The sequence below is a fragment of the Schistocerca gregaria genome, chromosome 1 (genome assembly GCF_023897955.1).
Source record: "Schistocerca gregaria isolate iqSchGreg1 chromosome 1, iqSchGreg1.2, whole genome shotgun sequence".
In the NCBI taxonomy this organism is placed as follows: Eukaryota; Metazoa; Arthropoda; class Insecta; order Orthoptera; family Acrididae; genus Schistocerca; species Schistocerca gregaria.
In genome coordinates this window covers 466,721,605-466,740,169 of record NC_064920.1, presented here as the reverse complement: position 1 = coordinate 466,740,169, position 18,565 = coordinate 466,721,605, and the positions used below count along the sequence as shown (strand labels likewise).

General features: G+C 50.8%; 19 non-coding genes and 1 pseudogene across 19 annotated transcripts; all 20 read left to right on the top strand.

Annotated features, from left to right (window-relative positions):
• The first annotated feature begins 364 nt into the window (after positions 1-364).
• Positions 365-557, top strand: LOC126292073 (U2 spliceosomal RNA). Its single transcript, XR_007551991.1, has one exon. It is a non-coding gene; the product is annotated as a U2 spliceosomal RNA (small nuclear RNA).
• A 732-nt stretch (positions 558-1,289) lies between these two features.
• On the top strand, positions 1,290-1,482 carry LOC126292069 (U2 spliceosomal RNA). Its single transcript, XR_007551989.1, has one exon. It is a non-coding gene; the product is annotated as a U2 spliceosomal RNA (small nuclear RNA).
• A 732-nt stretch (positions 1,483-2,214) lies between these two features.
• On the top strand, positions 2,215-2,407 carry LOC126292065 (U2 spliceosomal RNA). Its single transcript, XR_007551988.1, has one exon. It is a non-coding gene; the product is annotated as a U2 spliceosomal RNA (small nuclear RNA).
• Positions 2,408-3,140: 733 nt separating this feature from the next.
• LOC126292058 (U2 spliceosomal RNA) lies at positions 3,141-3,333 on the top strand. Its single transcript, XR_007551987.1, has one exon. It is a non-coding gene; the product is annotated as a U2 spliceosomal RNA (small nuclear RNA).
• A 732-nt stretch (positions 3,334-4,065) lies between these two features.
• LOC126292052 (U2 spliceosomal RNA) lies at positions 4,066-4,258 on the top strand. Its single transcript, XR_007551984.1, has one exon. It is a non-coding gene; the product is annotated as a U2 spliceosomal RNA (small nuclear RNA).
• A 733-nt stretch (positions 4,259-4,991) lies between these two features.
• LOC126292046 (U2 spliceosomal RNA) lies at positions 4,992-5,184 on the top strand. The gene has a single exon (XR_007551983.1). It is a non-coding gene; the product is annotated as a U2 spliceosomal RNA (small nuclear RNA).
• Positions 5,185-5,917: 733 nt separating this feature from the next.
• On the top strand, positions 5,918-6,110 carry LOC126292041 (U2 spliceosomal RNA). Its single transcript, XR_007551982.1, has one exon. It is a non-coding gene; the product is annotated as a U2 spliceosomal RNA (small nuclear RNA).
• Positions 6,111-6,843: 733 nt separating this feature from the next.
• Positions 6,844-7,036, top strand: LOC126292031 (U2 spliceosomal RNA). The gene has a single exon (XR_007551981.1). It is a non-coding gene; the product is annotated as a U2 spliceosomal RNA (small nuclear RNA).
• A 733-nt stretch (positions 7,037-7,769) lies between these two features.
• Positions 7,770-7,962, top strand: LOC126292026 (U2 spliceosomal RNA). Its single transcript, XR_007551980.1, has one exon. It is a non-coding gene; the product is annotated as a U2 spliceosomal RNA (small nuclear RNA).
• A 704-nt stretch (positions 7,963-8,666) lies between these two features.
• Positions 8,667-8,859, top strand: LOC126292022 (U2 spliceosomal RNA). Its single transcript, XR_007551979.1, has one exon. It is a non-coding gene; the product is annotated as a U2 spliceosomal RNA (small nuclear RNA).
• Positions 8,860-9,592: 733 nt separating this feature from the next.
• Positions 9,593-9,785, top strand: LOC126292015 (U2 spliceosomal RNA). The gene has a single exon (XR_007551978.1). It is a non-coding gene; the product is annotated as a U2 spliceosomal RNA (small nuclear RNA).
• A 733-nt stretch (positions 9,786-10,518) lies between these two features.
• LOC126292010 (U2 spliceosomal RNA) lies at positions 10,519-10,711 on the top strand. Its single transcript, XR_007551976.1, has one exon. It is a non-coding gene; the product is annotated as a U2 spliceosomal RNA (small nuclear RNA).
• Positions 10,712-11,444: 733 nt separating this feature from the next.
• LOC126292007 (U2 spliceosomal RNA) lies at positions 11,445-11,637 on the top strand. The gene has a single exon (XR_007551975.1). It is a non-coding gene; the product is annotated as a U2 spliceosomal RNA (small nuclear RNA).
• A 733-nt stretch (positions 11,638-12,370) lies between these two features.
• LOC126292001 (U2 spliceosomal RNA) lies at positions 12,371-12,563 on the top strand. Its single transcript, XR_007551974.1, has one exon. It is a non-coding gene; the product is annotated as a U2 spliceosomal RNA (small nuclear RNA).
• Positions 12,564-13,294: 731 nt separating this feature from the next.
• On the top strand, positions 13,295-13,487 carry LOC126291998 (U2 spliceosomal RNA). The gene has a single exon (XR_007551973.1). It is a non-coding gene; the product is annotated as a U2 spliceosomal RNA (small nuclear RNA).
• A 733-nt stretch (positions 13,488-14,220) lies between these two features.
• Positions 14,221-14,413, top strand: LOC126291994 (U2 spliceosomal RNA). The gene has a single exon (XR_007551972.1). It is a non-coding gene; the product is annotated as a U2 spliceosomal RNA (small nuclear RNA).
• Positions 14,414-15,146: 733 nt separating this feature from the next.
• On the top strand, positions 15,147-15,339 carry LOC126291987 (U2 spliceosomal RNA). Its single transcript, XR_007551970.1, has one exon. It is a non-coding gene; the product is annotated as a U2 spliceosomal RNA (small nuclear RNA).
• Positions 15,340-16,072: 733 nt separating this feature from the next.
• Positions 16,073-16,265, top strand: LOC126291984 (U2 spliceosomal RNA). The gene has a single exon (XR_007551968.1). It is a non-coding gene; the product is annotated as a U2 spliceosomal RNA (small nuclear RNA).
• Positions 16,266-16,996: 731 nt separating this feature from the next.
• Positions 16,997-17,189, top strand: LOC126291980 (U2 spliceosomal RNA). Its single transcript, XR_007551967.1, has one exon. It is a non-coding gene; the product is annotated as a U2 spliceosomal RNA (small nuclear RNA).
• A 731-nt stretch (positions 17,190-17,920) lies between these two features.
• LOC126285635 (U2 spliceosomal RNA) lies at positions 17,921-18,035 on the top strand (annotated as a pseudogene).
• The last annotated feature ends 530 nt before the right edge of the window (positions 18,036-18,565 follow it).

The following is an 18,565-nucleotide window of genomic DNA, read 5'->3' as shown; positions in this document are numbered from 1 at the left end:
CACACACACACATATGCAGTCTGCGGTGAACGGTGTAAGCACTCGGCTAGGTGTAGCTTGCGCCGGCCTCGCGCCGGTGTAGCTCGCGCCGTCCTGGCGCTGCTGTGGGGCGGCCTCACGGCTTCTCCACTGCCGTGGCTGCTAGCGGCGTTCAAATGGGAGTCGCTCTTTACTGTTAGACATGGACGGTAAAACTAGGCTGTTGACGAGTGCTCTCTTCAGTTGTCCTTCCTCCCGGCACTTGCTTTTGCGACGTTTTCCACGGTCGCCTGTTGCGATATCAGCCCGCACCACCATGTTTCACTCCCACATGTGGAGCGCACACGCTGCAAGCATTTAGGCCCTTCCACTGCGGTTTTTCCTTATCGCTTCTCGGCCTTTTGGCTAAGATCAAAGTGTAGTATCTGTTCTTATCAGCTTAATATCTGATACGTCCTGCATCGCAGGACCAGAATATTAAACTCATTTTTGGCTCATGACGGAGTGCTAGGGGCTTGCTCCACCTCTGTCGCGGGTTGGCCCGGCATTGCAGTACCGCCGGGATCGGCCCACCTAAAATTAATTAAAACACAGCTTGAAATGAGATAATATTCTGCAGAGATCAGATATTCTGCTGGTAGCAAAACTTGTCGGAGTTGTCGATGTGCCCAGTAGTTAGCTCCTTACACACTGCGATTTCTTTTAATTTAACATTATCTTATTTTTTTTTTTTTTTTTTTTGTTTTTAGCCGGACCGCTCTTGCAGCCACATTACACTAGGCTGGTAATTTATGGGGGCACACAACAGCGCCGTCGGATGCTCCTTTGGCGTCTCTTATGGCCCGGCCACAGATAATTTCAATTAAATTTTTTGGAGTTATAACCTTAGCTCCTCGCGAACGTCGTCGTCCGCCGCCGCACGCACGCAGAATACGTGTGTACACACGCACACACAACATATGCAGTCTGCGGTGAACGGTGTAAGCACTCGGCTAGGTGTAGCTTGCGCCGGCCTCGCGCCGGTGTAGCTCGCGCCGTCCTGGCGCTGCTGTGGGGCGGCCTCACGGCTTCTCCACTGCCGTGGCTGCTAGCGGCGTTCAAATGGGAGTCGCTCTTTACTGTTAGACATGGACGGTAAAACTAGGCTGTTGACGAGTGCTCTCTTCAGTTGTCCTTCCTCCCGGCACTTGCTTTTGCGACGTTTTCCACGGTCGCCTGTTGCGATATCAGCCCGCACCACCATGTTTCACTCCCACATGTGGAGCGCACACGCTGCAAGCATTTAGGCCCTTCCACTGCGGTTTTTCCTTATCGCTTCTCGGCCTTTTGGCTAAGATCAAAGTGTAGTATCTGTTCTTATCAGCTTAATATCTGATACGTCCTGCATCGCAGGACCAGAATATTAAACTCATTTTTGGCTCATGACGGAGTGCTAGGGGCTTGCTCCACCTCTGTCGCGGGTTGGCCCGGCATTGCAGTACCGCCGGGATCGGCCCACCTAAAATTAATTAAAACACAGCTTGAAATGAGATAATATTCTGCAGAGATCAGATATTCTGCTGGTAGCAAAACTTGTCGGAGTTGTCGATGTGCCCAGTAGTTAGCTCCTTACACACTGCGATTTCTTTTAATTTAACATTATCTTATTTTATTTTTTTTTTTTTTTGTTTTTAGCCGGACCGCTCTTGCAGCCACATTACACTAGGCTGGTAATTTATGGGGGCACACAACAGCGCCGTCGGATGCTCCTTTGGCGTCTCTTATGGCCCGGCCACAGATAATTTCAATTAAATTTTTTGGAGTTATAACCTTAGCTCCTCGCGAACGTCGTCGTCGCCGCCGCACGCACGCAGAATACGTGTGTACACACGCACACACACACATATGCAGTCTGCGGTGAACGGTGTAAGCACTCGGCTAGGTGTAGCTTGCGCCGGCCTCGCGCCGGTGTAGCTCGCGCCGTCCTGGCGCTGCTGTGGGGCGGCCTCACGGCTTCTCCACTGCCGTGGCTGCTAGCGGCGTTCAAATGGGAGTCGCTCTTTACTGTTAGACATGGACGGTAAAACTAGGCTGTTGACGAGTGCTCTCTTCAGTTGTCCTTCCTCCCGGCACTTGCTTTTGCGACGTTTTCCACGGTCGCCTGTTGCGATATCAGCCCGCACCACCATGTTTCACTCCCACATGTGGAGCGCACACGCTGCAAGCATTTAGGCCCTTCCACTGCGGTTTTTCCTTATCGCTTCTCGGCCTTTTGGCTAAGATCAAAGTGTAGTATCTGTTCTTATCAGCTTAATATCTGATACGTCCTGCATCGCAGGACCAGAATATTAAACTCATTTTTGGCTCATGACGGAGTGCTAGGGGCTTGCTCCACCTCTGTCGCGGGTTGGCCCGGCATTGCAGTACCGCCGGGATCGGCCCACCTAAAATTAATTAAAACACAGCTTGAAATGAGATAATATTCTGCAGAGATCAGATATTCTGCTGGTAGCAAAACTTGTCGGAGTTGTCGATGTGCCCAGTAGTTAGCTCCTTACACACTGCGATTTCTTTTAATTTAACATTATCTTATTTTTTTTTTTTTTTTTTTTTGTTTTTAGCCGGACCGCTCTTGCAGCCACATTACACTAGGCTGGTAATTTATGGGGGCACACAACAGCGCCGTCGGATGCTCCTTTGGCGTCTCTTATGGCCCGGCCACAGATAATTTCAATTAAATTTTTTGGAGTTATAACCTTAGCTCCTCGCGAACGTCGTCGTCGCCGCCGCACGCACGCAGAATACGTGTGTACACACGCACACACACACATATGCAGTCTGCGGTGAACGGTGTAAGCACTCGGCTAGGTGTAGCTTGCGCCGGCCTCGCGCCGGTGTAGCTCGCGCCGTCCTGGCGCTGCTGTGGGGCGGCCTCACGGCTTCTCCACTGCCGTGGCTGCTAGCGGCGTTCAAATGGGAGTCGCTCTTTACTGTTAGACATGGACGGTAAAACTAGGCTGTTGACGAGTGCTCTCTTCAGTTGTCCTTCCTCCCGGCACTTGCTTTTGCGACGTTTTCCACGGTCGCCTGTTGCGATATCAGCCCGCACCACCATGTTTCACTCCCACATGTGGAGCGCACACGCTGCAAGCATTTAGGCCCTTCCACTGCGGTTTTTCCTTATCGCTTCTCGGCCTTTTGGCTAAGATCAAAGTGTAGTATCTGTTCTTATCAGCTTAATATCTGATACGTCCTGCATCGCAGGACCAGAATATTAAACTCATTTTTGGCTCATGACGGAGTGCTAGGGGCTTGCTCCACCTCTGTCGCGGGTTGGCCCGGCATTGCAGTACCGCCGGGATCGGCCCACCTAAAATTAATTAAAACACAGCTTGAAATGAGATAATATTCTGCAGAGATCAGATATTCTGCTGGTAGCAAAACTTGTCGGAGTTGTCGATGTGCCCAGTAGTTAGCTCCTTACACACTGCGATTTCTTTTAATTTAACATTATCTTATTTTTTTTTTTTTTTTTTTTGTTTTTAGCCGGACCGCTCTTGCAGCCACATTACACTAGGCTGGTAATTTATGGGGGCACACAACAGCGCCGTCGGATGCTCCTTTGGCGTCTCTTATGGCCCGGCCACAGATAATTTCAATTAAATTTTTTGGAGTTATAACCTTAGCTCCTCGCGAACGTCGTCGTCGCCGCCGCACGCACGCAGAATACGTGTGTACACACGCACACACACACATATGCAGTCTGCGGTGAACGGTGTAAGCACTCGGCTAGGTGTAGCTTGCGCCGGCCTCGCGCCGGTGTAGCTCGCGCCGTCCTGGCGCTGCTGTGGGGCGGCCTCACGGCTTCTCCACTGCCGTGGCTGCTAGCGGCGTTCAAATGGGAGTCGCTCTTTACTGTTAGACATGGACGGTAAAACTAGGCTGTTGACGAGTGCTCTCTTCAGTTGTCCTTCCTCCCGGCACTTGCTTTTGCGACGTTTTCCACGGTCGCCTGTTGCGATATCAGCCCGCACCACCATGTTTCACTCCCACATGTGGAGCGCACACGCTGCAAGCATTTAGGCCCTTCCACTGCGGTTTTTCCTTATCGCTTCTCGGCCTTTTGGCTAAGATCAAAGTGTAGTATCTGTTCTTATCAGCTTAATATCTGATACGTCCTGCATCGCAGGACCAGAATATTAAACTCATTTTTGGCTCATGACGGAGTGCTAGGGGCTTGCTCCACCTCTGTCGCGGGTTGGCCCGGCATTGCAGTACCGCCGGGATCGGCCCACCTAAAATTAATTAAAACACAGCTTGAAATGAGATAATATTCTGCAGAGATCAGATATTCTGCTGGTAGCAAAACTTGTCGGAGTTGTCGATGTGCCCAGTAGTTAGCTCCTTACACACTGCGATTTCTTTTAATTTAACATTATCTTATTTTTTTTTTTTTTTTTTTTTGTTTTTAGCCGGACCGCTCTTGCAGCCACATTACACTAGGCTGGTAATTTATGGGGGCACACAACAGCGCCGTCGGATGCTCCTTTGGCGTCTCTTATGGCCCGGCCACAGATAATTTCAATTAAATTTTTTGGAGTTATAACCTTAGCTCCTCGCGAACGTCGTCGTCGCCGCCGCACGCACGCAGAATACGTGTGTACACACGCACACACACACATATGCAGTCTGCGGTGAACGGTGTAAGCACTCGGCTAGGTGTAGCTTGCGCCGGCCTCGCGCCGGTGTAGCTCGCGCCGTCCTGGCGCTGCTGTGGGGCGGCCTCACGGCTTCTCCACTGCCGTGGCTGCTAGCGGCGTTCAAATGGGAGTCGCTCTTTACTGTTAGACATGGACGGTAAAACTAGGCTGTTGACGAGTGCTCTCTTCAGTTGTCCTTCCTCCCGGCACTTGCTTTTGCGACGTTTTCCACGGTCGCCTGTTGCGATATCAGCCCGCACCACCATGTTTCACTCCCACATGTGGAGCGCACACGCTGCAAGCATTTAGGCCCTTCCACTGCGGTTTTTCCTTATCGCTTCTCGGCCTTTTGGCTAAGATCAAAGTGTAGTATCTGTTCTTATCAGCTTAATATCTGATACGTCCTGCATCGCAGGACCAGAATATTAAACTCATTTTTGGCTCATGACGGAGTGCTAGGGGCTTGCTCCACCTCTGTCGCGGGTTGGCCCGGCATTGCAGTACCGCCGGGATCGGCCCACCTAAAATTAATTAAAACACAGCTTGAAATGAGATAATATTCTGCAGAGATCAGATATTCTGCTGGTAGCAAAACTTGTCGGAGTTGTCGATGTGCCCAGTAGTTAGCTCCTTACACACTGCGATTTCTTTTAATTTAACATTATCTTATTTTATTTTTTTTTTTTTTTTGTTTTTAGCCGGACCGCTCTTGCAGCCACATTACACTAGGCTGGTAATTTATGGGGGCACACAACAGCGCCGTCGGATGCTCCTTTGGCGTCTCTTATGGCCCGGCCACAGATAATTTCAATTAAATTTTTTGGAGTTATAACCTTAGCTCCTCGCGAACGTCGTCGTCGCCGCCGCACGCACGCAGAATACGTGTGTACACACGCACACACACACATATGCAGTCTGCGGTGAACGGTGTAAGCACTCGGCTAGGTGTAGCTTGCGCCGGCCTCGCGCCGGTGTAGCTCGCGCCGTCCTGGCGCTGCTGTGGGGCGGCCTCACGGCTTCTCCACTGCCGTGGCTGCTAGCGGCGTTCAAATGGGAGTCGCTCTTTACTGTTAGACATGGACGGTAAAACTAGGCTGTTGACGAGTGCTCTCTTCAGTTGTCCTTCCTCCCGGCACTTGCTTTTGCGACGTTTTCCACGGTCGCCTGTTGCGATATCAGCCCGCACCACCATGTTTCACTCCCACATGTGGAGCGCACACGCTGCAAGCATTTAGGCCCTTCCACTGCGGTTTTTCCTTATCGCTTCTCGGCCTTTTGGCTAAGATCAAAGTGTAGTATCTGTTCTTATCAGCTTAATATCTGATACGTCCTGCATCGCAGGACCAGAATATTAAACTCATTTTTGGCTCATGACGGAGTGCTAGGGGCTTGCTCCACCTCTGTCGCGGGTTGGCCCGGCATTGCAGTACCGCCGGGATCGGCCCACCTAAAATTAATTAAAACACAGCTTGAAATGAGATAATATTCTGCAGAGATCAGATATTCTGCTGGTAGCAAAACTTGTCGGAGTTGTCGATGTGCCCAGTAGTTAGCTCCTTACACACTGCGATTTCTTTTAATTTAACATTATCTTATTTTTTTTTTTTTTTTTTTTTGTTTTTAGCCGGACCGCTCTTGCAGCCACATTACACTAGGCTGGTAATTTATGGGGGCACACAACAGCGCCGTCGGATGCTCCTTTGGCGTCTCTTATGGCCCGGCCACAGATAATTTCAATTAAATTTTTTGGAGTTATAACCTTAGCTCCTCGCGAACGTCGTCGTCGCCGCCGCACGCACGCAGAATACGTGTGTACACACGCACACACACACATATGCAGTCTGCGGTGAACGGTGTAAGCACTCGGCTAGGTGTAGCTTGCGCCGGCCTCGCGCCGGTGTAGCTCGCGCCGTCCTGGCGCTGCTGTGGGGCGGCCTCACGGCTTCTCCACTGCCGTGGCTGCTAGCGGCGTTCAAATGGGAGTCGCTCTTTACTGTTAGACATGGACGGTAAAACTAGGCTGTTGACGAGTGCTCTCTTCAGTTGTCCTTCCTCCCGGCACTTGCTTTTGCGACGTTTTCCACGGTCGCCTGTTGCGATATCAGCCCGCACCACCATGTTTCACTCCCACATGTGGAGCGCACACGCTGCAAGCATTTAGGCCCTTCCACTGCGGTTTTTCCTTATCGCTTCTCGGCCTTTTGGCTAAGATCAAAGTGTAGTATCTGTTCTTATCAGCTTAATATCTGATACGTCCTGCATCGCAGGACCAGAATATTAAACTCATTTTTGGCTCATGACGGAGTGCTAGGGGCTTGCTCCACCTCTGTCGCGGGTTGGCCCGGCATTGCAGTACCGCCGGGATCGGCCCACCTAAAATTAATTAAAACACAGCTTGAAATGAGATAATATTCTGCAGAGATCAGATATTCTGCTGGTAGCAAAACTTGTCGGAGTTGTCGATGTGCCCAGTAGTTAGCTCCTTACACACTGCGATTTCTTTTAATTTAACATTATCTTATTTTATTTTTTTTTTTTTTTTGTTTTTAGCCGGACCGCTCTTGCAGCCACATTACACTAGGCTGGTAATTTATGGGGGCACACAACAGCGCCGTCGGATGCTCCTTTGGCGTCTCTTATGGCCCGGCCACAGATAATTTCAATTAAATTTTTTGGAGTTATAACCTTAGCTCCTCGCGAACGTCGTCGTCGCCGCCGCACGCACGCAGAATACGTGTGTACACACGCACACACACACATATGCAGTCTGCGGTGAACGGTGTAAGCACTCGGCTAGGTGTAGCTTGCGCCGGCCTCGCGCCGGTGTAGCTCGCGCCGTCCTGGCGCTGCTGTGGGGCGGCCTCACGGCTTCTCCACTGCCGTGGCTGCTAGCGGCGTTCAAATGGGAGTCGCTCTTTACTGTTAGACATGGACGGTAAAACTAGGCTGTTGACGAGTGCTCTCTTCAGTTGTCCTTCCTCCCGGCACTTGCTTTTGCGACGTTTTCCACGGTCGCCTGTTGCGATATCAGCCCGCACCACCATGTTTCACTCCCACATGTGGAGCGCACACGCTGCAAGCATTTAGGCCCTTCCACTGCGGTTTTTCCTTATCGCTTCTCGGCCTTTTGGCTAAGATCAAAGTGTAGTATCTGTTCTTATCAGCTTAATATCTGATACGTCCTGCATCGCAGGACCAGAATATTAAACTCATTTTTGGCTCATGACGGAGTGCTAGGGGCTTGCTCCACCTCTGTCGCGGGTTGGCCCGGCATTGCAGTACCGCCGGGATCGGCCCACCTAAAATTAATTAAAACACAGCTTGAAATGAGATAATAGCAAAACTTGTCGGAGTTGTCGATGTGCCCAGTAGTTAGCTCCTTACACACTGCGATTTCTTTTAATTTAACATTATCTTATTTTTTTTTTTTTTTTTTTTTGTTTTTAGCCGGACCGCTCTTGCAGCCACATTACACTAGGCTGGTAATTTATGGGGGCACACAACAGCGCCGTCGGATGCTCCTTTGGCGTCTCTTATGGCCCGGCCACAGATAATTTCAATTAAATTTTTTGGAGTTATAACCTTAGCTCCTCGCGAACGTCGTCGTCGCCGCCGCACGCACGCAGAATACGTGTGTACACACGCACACACACACATATGCAGTCTGCGGTGAACGGTGTAAGCACTCGGCTAGGTGTAGCTTGCGCCGGCCTCGCGCCGGTGTAGCTCGCGCCGTCCTGGCGCTGCTGTGGGGCGGCCTCACGGCTTCTCCACTGCCGTGGCTGCTAGCGGCGTTCAAATGGGAGTCGCTCTTTACTGTTAGACATGGACGGTAAAACTAGGCTGTTGACGAGTGCTCTCTTCAGTTGTCCTTCCTCCCGGCACTTGCTTTTGCGACGTTTTCCACGGTCGCCTGTTGCGATATCAGCCCGCACCACCATGTTTCACTCCCACATGTGGAGCGCACACGCTGCAAGCATTTAGGCCCTTCCACTGCGGTTTTTCCTTATCGCTTCTCGGCCTTTTGGCTAAGATCAAAGTGTAGTATCTGTTCTTATCAGCTTAATATCTGATACGTCCTGCATCGCAGGACCAGAATATTAAACTCATTTTTGGCTCATGACGGAGTGCTAGGGGCTTGCTCCACCTCTGTCGCGGGTTGGCCCGGCATTGCAGTACCGCCGGGATCGGCCCACCTAAAATTAATTAAAACACAGCTTGAAATGAGATAATATTCTGCAGAGATCAGATATTCTGCTGGTAGCAAAACTTGTCGGAGTTGTCGATGTGCCCAGTAGTTAGCTCCTTACACACTGCGATTTCTTTTAATTTAACATTATCTTATTTTATTTTTTTTTTTTTTTTGTTTTTAGCCGGACCGCTCTTGCAGCCACATTACACTAGGCTGGTAATTTATGGGGGCACACAACAGCGCCGTCGGATGCTCCTTTGGCGTCTCTTATGGCCCGGCCACAGATAATTTCAATTAAATTTTTTGGAGTTATAACCTTAGCTCCTCGCGAACGTCGTCGTCGCCGCCGCACGCACGCAGAATACGTGTGTACACACGCACACACACACATATGCAGTCTGCGGTGAACGGTGTAAGCACTCGGCTAGGTGTAGCTTGCGCCGGCCTCGCGCCGGTGTAGCTCGCGCCGTCCTGGCGCTGCTGTGGGGCGGCCTCACGGCTTCTCCACTGCCGTGGCTGCTAGCGGCGTTCAAATGGGAGTCGCTCTTTACTGTTAGACATGGACGGTAAAACTAGGCTGTTGACGAGTGCTCTCTTCAGTTGTCCTTCCTCCCGGCACTTGCTTTTGCGACGTTTTCCACGGTCGCCTGTTGCGATATCAGCCCGCACCACCATGTTTCACTCCCACATGTGGAGCGCACACGCTGCAAGCATTTAGGCCCTTCCACTGCGGTTTTTCCTTATCGCTTCTCGGCCTTTTGGCTAAGATCAAAGTGTAGTATCTGTTCTTATCAGCTTAATATCTGATACGTCCTGCATCGCAGGACCAGAATATTAAACTCATTTTTGGCTCATGACGGAGTGCTAGGGGCTTGCTCCACCTCTGTCGCGGGTTGGCCCGGCATTGCAGTACCGCCGGGATCGGCCCACCTAAAATTAATTAAAACACAGCTTGAAATGAGATAATATTCTGCAGAGATCAGATATTCTGCTGGTAGCAAAACTTGTCGGAGTTGTCGATGTGCCCAGTAGTTAGCTCCTTACACACTGCGATTTCTTTTAATTTAACATTATCTTATTTTTTTTTTTTTTTTTTTTTGTTTTTAGCCGGACCGCTCTTGCAGCCACATTACACTAGGCTGGTAATTTATGGGGGCACACAACAGCGCCGTCGGATGCTCCTTTGGCGTCTCTTATGGCCCGGCCACAGATAATTTCAATTAAATTTTTTGGAGTTATAACCTTAGCTCCTCGCGAACGTCGTCGTCGCCGCCGCACGCACGCAGAATACGTGTGTACACACGCACACACACACATATGCAGTCTGCGGTGAACGGTGTAAGCACTCGGCTAGGTGTAGCTTGCGCCGGCCTCGCGCCGGTGTAGCTCGCGCCGTCCTGGCGCTGCTGTGGGGCGGCCTCACGGCTTCTCCACTGCCGTGGCTGCTAGCGGCGTTCAAATGGGAGTCGCTCTTTACTGTTAGACATGGACGGTAAAACTAGGCTGTTGACGAGTGCTCTCTTCAGTTGTCCTTCCTCCCGGCACTTGCTTTTGCGACGTTTTCCACGGTCGCCTGTTGCGATATCAGCCCGCACCACCATGTTTCACTCCCACATGTGGAGCGCACACGCTGCAAGCATTTAGGCCCTTCCACTGCGGTTTTTCCTTATCGCTTCTCGGCCTTTTGGCTAAGATCAAAGTGTAGTATCTGTTCTTATCAGCTTAATATCTGATACGTCCTGCATCGCAGGACCAGAATATTAAACTCATTTTTGGCTCATGACGGAGTGCTAGGGGCTTGCTCCACCTCTGTCGCGGGTTGGCCCGGCATTGCAGTACCGCCGGGATCGGCCCACCTAAAATTAATTAAAACACAGCTTGAAATGAGATAATATTCTGCAGAGATCAGATATTCTGCTGGTAGCAAAACTTGTCGGAGTTGTCGATGTGCCCAGTAGTTAGCTCCTTACACACTGCGATTTCTTTTAATTTAACATTATCTTATTTTTTTTTTTTTTTTTTTTTGTTTTTAGCCGGACCGCTCTTGCAGCCACATTACACTAGGCTGGTAATTTATGGGGGCACACAACAGCGCCGTCGGATGCTCCTTTGGCGTCTCTTATGGCCCGGCCACAGATAATTTCAATTAAATTTTTTGGAGTTATAACCTTAGCTCCTCGCGAACGTCGTCGTCGCCGCCGCACGCACGCAGAATACGTGTGTACACACGCACACACACACATATGCAGTCTGCGGTGAACGGTGTAAGCACTCGGCTAGGTGTAGCTTGCGCCGGCCTCGCGCCGGTGTAGCTCGCGCCGTCCTGGCGCTGCTGTGGGGCGGCCTCACGGCTTCTCCACTGCCGTGGCTGCTAGCGGCGTTCAAATGGGAGTCGCTCTTTACTGTTAGACATGGACGGTAAAACTAGGCTGTTGACGAGTGCTCTCTTCAGTTGTCCTTCCTCCCGGCACTTGCTTTTGCGACGTTTTCCACGGTCGCCTGTTGCGATATCAGCCCGCACCACCATGTTTCACTCCCACATGTGGAGCGCACACGCTGCAAGCATTTAGGCCCTTCCACTGCGGTTTTTCCTTATCGCTTCTCGGCCTTTTGGCTAAGATCAAAGTGTAGTATCTGTTCTTATCAGCTTAATATCTGATACGTCCTGCATCGCAGGACCAGAATATTAAACTCATTTTTGGCTCATGACGGAGTGCTAGGGGCTTGCTCCACCTCTGTCGCGGGTTGGCCCGGCATTGCAGTACCGCCGGGATCGGCCCACCTAAAATTAATTAAAACACAGCTTGAAATGAGATAATATTCTGCAGAGATCAGATATTCTGCTGGTAGCAAAACTTGTCGGAGTTGTCGATGTGCCCAGTAGTTAGCTCCTTACACACTGCGATTTCTTTTAATTTAACATTATCTTATTTTTTTTTTTTTTTTTTTTTGTTTTTAGCCGGACCGCTCTTGCAGCCACATTACACTAGGCTGGTAATTTATGGGGGCACACAACAGCGCCGTCGGATGCTCCTTTGGCGTCTCTTATGGCCCGGCCACAGATAATTTCAATTAAATTTTTTGGAGTTATAACCTTAGCTCCTCGCGAACGTCGTCGTCGCCGCCGCACGCACGCAGAATACGTGTGTACACACGCACACACACACATATGCAGTCTGCGGTGAACGGTGTAAGCACTCGGCTAGGTGTAGCTTGCGCCGGCCTCGCGCCGGTGTAGCTCGCGCCGTCCTGGCGCTGCTGTGGGGCGGCCTCACGGCTTCTCCACTGCCGTGGCTGCTAGCGGCGTTCAAATGGGAGTCGCTCTTTACTGTTAGACATGGACGGTAAAACTAGGCTGTTGACGAGTGCTCTCTTCAGTTGTCCTTCCTCCCGGCACTTGCTTTTGCGACGTTTTCCACGGTCGCCTGTTGCGATATCAGCCCGCACCACCATGTTTCACTCCCACATGTGGAGCGCACACGCTGCAAGCATTTAGGCCCTTCCACTGCGGTTTTTCCTTATCGCTTCTCGGCCTTTTGGCTAAGATCAAAGTGTAGTATCTGTTCTTATCAGCTTAATATCTGATACGTCCTGCATCGCAGGACCAGAATATTAAACTCATTTTTGGCTCATGACGGAGTGCTAGGGGCTTGCTCCACCTCTGTCGCGGGTTGGCCCGGCATTGCAGTACCGCCGGGATCGGCCCACCTAAAATTAATTAAAACACAGCTTGAAATGAGATAATATTCTGCAGAGATCAGATATTCTGCTGGTAGCAAAACTTGTCGGAGTTGTCGATGTGCCCAGTAGTTAGCTCCTTACACACTGCGATTTCTTTTAATTTAACATTATCTTATTTTATTTTTTTTTTTTTTGTTTTTAGCCGGACCGCTCTTGCAGCCACATTACACTAGGCTGGTAATTTATGGGGGCACACAACAGCGCCGTCGGATGCTCCTTTGGCGTCTCTTATGGCCCGGCCACAGATAATTTCAATTAAATTTTTTGGAGTTATAACCTTAGCTCCTCGCGAACGTCGTCGTCGCCGCCGCACGCACGCAGAATACGTGTGTACACACGCACACACACACATATGCAGTCTGCGGTGAACGGTGTAAGCACTCGGCTAGGTGTAGCTTGCGCCGGCCTCGCGCCGGTGTAGCTCGCGCCGTCCTGGCGCTGCTGTGGGGCGGCCTCACGGCTTCTCCACTGCCGTGGCTGCTAGCGGCGTTCAAATGGGAGTCGCTCTTTACTGTTAGACATGGACGGTAAAACTAGGCTGTTGACGAGTGCTCTCTTCAGTTGTCCTTCCTCCCGGCACTTGCTTTTGCGACGTTTTCCACGGTCGCCTGTTGCGATATCAGCCCGCACCACCATGTTTCACTCCCACATGTGGAGCGCACACGCTGCAAGCATTTAGGCCCTTCCACTGCGGTTTTTCCTTATCGCTTCTCGGCCTTTTGGCTAAGATCAAAGTGTAGTATCTGTTCTTATCAGCTTAATATCTGATACGTCCTGCATCGCAGGACCAGAATATTAAACTCATTTTTGGCTCATGACGGAGTGCTAGGGGCTTGCTCCACCTCTGTCGCGGGTTGGCCCGGCATTGCAGTACCGCCGGGATCGGCCCACCTAAAATTAATTAAAACACAGCTTGAAATGAGATAATATTCTGCAGAGATCAGATATTCTGCTGGTAGCAAAACTTGTCGGAGTTGTCGATGTGCCCAGTAGTTAGCTCCTTACACACTGCGATTTCTTTTAATTTAACATTATCTTATTTTTTTTTTTTTTTTTTTTTGTTTTTAGCCGGACCGCTCTTGCAGCCACATTACACTAGGCTGGTAATTTATGGGGGCACACAACAGCGCCGTCGGATGCTCCTTTGGCGTCTCTTATGGCCCGGCCACAGATAATTTCAATTAAATTTTTTGGAGTTATAACCTTAGCTCCTCGCGAACGTCGTCGTCGCCGCCGCACGCACGCAGAATACGTGTGTACACACGCACACACACACATATGCAGTCTGCGGTGAACGGTGTAAGCACTCGGCTAGGTGTAGCTTGCGCCGGCCTCGCGCCGGTGTAGCTCGCGCCGTCCTGGCGCTGCTGTGGGGCGGCCTCACGGCTTCTCCACTGCCGTGGCTGCTAGCGGCGTTCAAATGGGAGTCGCTCTTTACTGTTAGACATGGACGGTAAAACTAGGCTGTTGACGAGTGCTCTCTTCAGTTGTCCTTCCTCCCGGCACTTGCTTTTGCGACGTTTTCCACGGTCGCCTGTTGCGATATCAGCCCGCACCACCATGTTTCACTCCCACATGTGGAGCGCACACGCTGCAAGCATTTAGGCCCTTCCACTGCGGTTTTTCCTTATCGCTTCTCGGCCTTTTGGCTAAGATCAAAGTGTAGTATCTGTTCTTATCAGCTTAATATCTGATACGTCCTGCATCGCAGGACCAGAATATTAAACTCATTTTTGGCTCATGACGGAGTGCTAGGGGCTTGCTCCACCTCTGTCGCGGGTTGGCCCGGCATTGCAGTACCGCCGGGATCGGCCCACCTAAAATTAATTAAAACACAGCTTGAAATGAGATAATATTCTGCAGAGATCAGATATTCTGCTGGTAGCAAAACTTGTCGGAGTTGTCGATGTGCCCAGTAGTTAGCTCCTTACACACTGCGATTTCTTTTAATTTAACATTATCTTATTTTTTTTTTTTTTTTTTTTTGTTTTTAGCCGGACCGCTCTTGCAGCCACATTACACTAGGCTGGTAATTTATGGGGGCACACAACAGCGCCGTCGGATGCTCCTTTGGCGTCTCTTATGGCCCGGCCACAGATAATTTCAATTAAATTTTTTGGAGTTATAACCTTAGCTCCTCGCGAACGTCGTCGTCGCCGCCGCACGCACGCAGAATACGTGTGTACACACGCACACACACACATATGCAGTCTGCGGTGAACGGTGTAAGCACTCGGCTAGGTGTAGCTTGCGCCGGCCTCGCGCCGGTGTAGCTCGCGCCGTCCTGGCGCTGCTGTGGGGCGGCCTCACGGCTTCTCCACTGCCGTGGCTGCTAGCGGCGTTCAAATGGGAGTCGCTCTTTACTGTTAGACATGGACGGTAAAACTAGGCTGTTGACGAGTGCTCTCTTCAGTTGTCCTTCCTCCCGGCACTTGCTTTTGCGACGTTTTCCACGGTCGCCTGTTGCGATATCAGCCCGCACCACCATGTTTCACTCCCACATGTGGAGCGCACACGCTGCAAGCATTTAGGCCCTTCCACTGCGGTTTTTCCTTATCGCTTCTCGGCCTTTTGGCTAAGATCAAAGTGTAGTATCTGTTCTTATCAGCTTAATATCTGATACGTCCTGCATCGCAGGACCAGAATATTAAACTCATTTTTGGCTCATGACGGAGTGCTAGGGGCTTGCTCCACCTCTGTCGCGGGTTGGCCCGGCATTGCAGTACCGCCGGGATCGGCCCACCTAAAATTAATTAAAACACAGCTTGAAATGAGATAATATTCTGCAGAGATCAGATATTCTGCTGGTAGCAAAACTTGTCGGAGTTGTCGATGTGCCCAGTAGTTAGCTCCTTACACACTGCGATTTCTTTTAATTTAACATTATCTTATTTTTTTTTTTTTTTTTTTTTGTTTTTAGCCGGACCGCTCTTGCAGCCACATTACACTAGGCTGGTAATTTATGGGGGCACACAACAGCGCCGTCGGATGCTCCTTTGGCGTCTCTTATGGCCCGGCCACAGATAATTTCAATTAAATTTTTTGGAGTTATAACCTTAGCTCCTCGCGAACGTCGTCGTCGCCGCCGCACGCACGCAGAATACGTGTGTACACACGCACACACACACATATGCAGTCTGCGGTGAACGGTGTAAGCACTCGGCTAGGTGTAGCTTGCGCCGGCCTCGCGCCGGTGTAGCTCGCGCCGTCCTGGCGCTGCTGTGGGGCGGCCTCACGGCTTCTCCACTGCCGTGGCTGCTAGCGGCGTTCAAATGGGAGTCGCTCTTTACTGTTAGACATGGACGGTAAAACTAGGCTGTTGACGAGTGCTCTCTTCAGTTGTCCTTCCTCCCGGCACTTGCTTTTGCGACGTTTTCCACGGTCGCCTGTTGCGATATCAGCCCGCACCACCATGTTTCACTCCCACATGTGGAGCGCACACGCTGCAAGCATTTAGGCCCTTCCACTGCGGTTTTTCCTTATCGCTTCTCGGCCTTTTGGCTAAGATCAAAGTGTAGTATCTGTTCTTATCAGCTTAATATCTGATACGTCCTGCATCGCAGGACCAGAATATTAAACTCATTTTTGGCTCATGACGGAGTGCTAGGGGCTTGCTCCACCTCTGTCGCGGGTTGGCCCGGCATTGCAGTACCGCCGGGATCGGCCCACCTAAAATTAATTAAAACACAGCTTGAAATGAGATAATATTCTGCAGAGATCAGATATTCTGCTGGTAGCAAAACTTGTCGGAGTTGTCGATGTGCCCAGTAGTTAGCTCCTTACACACTGCGATTTCTTTTAATTTAACATTATCTTATTTTATTTTTTTTTTTTTTGTTTTTAGCCGGACCGCTCTTGCAGCCACATTACACTAGGCTGGTAATTTATGGGGGCACACAACAGCGCCGTCGGATGCTCCTTTGGCGTCTCTTATGGCCCGGCCACAGATAATTTCAATTAAATTTTTTGGAGTTATAACCTTAGCTCCTCGCGAACGTCGTCGTCGCCGCCGCACGCACGCAGAATACGTGTGTACACACGCACACACACACATATGCAGTCTGCGGTGAACGGTGTAAGCACTCGGCTAGGTGTAGCTTGCGCCGGCCTCGCGCCGGTGTAGCTCGCGCCGTCCTGGCGCTGCTGTGGGGCGGCCTCACGGCTTCTCCACTGCCGTGGCTGCTAGCGGCGTTCAAATGGGAGTCGCTCTTTACTGTTAGACATGGACGGTAAAACTAGGCTGTTGACGAGTGCTCTCTTCAGTTGTCCTTCCTCCCGGCACTTGCTTTTGCGACGTTTTCCACGGTCGCCTGTTGCGATATCAGCCCGCACCACCATGTTTCACTCCCACATGTGGAGCGCACACGCTGCAAGCATTTAGGCCCTTCCACTGCGGTTTTTCCTTATCGCTTCTCGGCCTTTTGGCTAAGATCAAAGTGTAGTATCTGTTCTTATCAGCTTAATATCTGATACGTCCTGCATCGCAGGACCAGAATATTAAACTCATTTTTGGCTCATGACGGAGTGCTAGGGGCTTGCTCCACCTCTGTCGCGGGTTGGCCCGGCATTGCAGTACCGCCGGGATCGGCCCACCTAAAATTAATTAAAACACAGCTTGAAATGAGATAATATTCTGCAGAGATCAGATATTCTGCTGGTAGCAAAACTTGTCGGAGTTGTCGATGTGCCCAGTAGTTAGCTCCTTACACACTGCGATTTCTTTTAATTTAACATTATCTTATTTTTTTTTTTTTTTTTTTGTTTTTAGCCGGACCGCTCTTGCAGCCACATTACACTAGGCTGGTAATTTATGGGGGCACACAACAGCGCCGTCGGATGCTCCTTTGGCGTCTCTTATGGCCCGGCCACAGATAATTTCAATTAAATTTTTTGGAGTTATAACCTTAGCTCCTCGCGAACGTCGTCGTCGCCGCCGCACGCACGCAGAATACGTGTGTACACACGCACACACACACATATGCAGTCTGCGGTGAACGGTGTAAGCACTCGGCTAGGTGTAGCTTGCGCCGGCCTCGCGCCGGTGTAGCTCGCGCCGTCCTGGCGCTGCTGTGGGGCGGCCTCACGGCTTCTCCACTGCCGTGGCTGCTAGCGGCGTTCAAATGGGAGTCGCTCTTTACTGTTAGACATGGACGGTAAAACTAGGCTGTTGACGAGTGCTCTCTTCAGTTGTCCTTCCTCCCGGCACTTGCTTTTGCGACGTTTTCCACGGTCGCCTGTTGCGATATCAGCCCGCACCACCATGTTTCACTCCCACATGTGGAGCGCACACGCTGCAAGCATTTAGGCCCTTCCACTGCGGTTTTTCCTTATCGCTTCTCGGCCTTTTGGCTAAGATCAAAGTGTAGTATCTGTTCTTATCAGCTTAATGCTGGTAAGGTCGGATACGAAACGCACTGATATGCGATGTATTTTCTTTAGTCATTGCTCTCCCGGCACCCGACTATGACGAAGTTGCAGCGTGCACGGTCCGGATCGTGGTTGGCCTTGCTGTGAGGGCAGCAAGCGCCTTCGTAACTGCCAGACCTGCGCTGCATGTGATACTTCTTCCCTCTATTTTTTTCTCCCGATTTTGACTAAGGGTGGCGAGATGCTCAGGCCCCATCTGAACCACCCGCAGAGGCAGATGTAGCCGTCCCATCTGATCCTCCTGCCGTGGCAGATGCAGACCGGTCTCGTGTGTGTCCAGTTTATACTGTCGACACCGGCGGCAGAGTTGGTAGCGACGTATGTGCCTTCCGCTCTGTTCGTCTTCCTATTTTTCCCCCGGCCAGCGTCGTCTGGGTCTCCGCCCGGGGTTGATACAAACTTATGACCTTCTCATCTTGGCCGGAGTGCGCCACTGCACTCCGGGTAAACCCAAGATCTCCTATTATCTATAGATAATTCTTAGTTACGACGCCGGCCCAGTACCAGCTAGTGAGGTACGACTCTCTGTAGATGGTGGCAGATGACG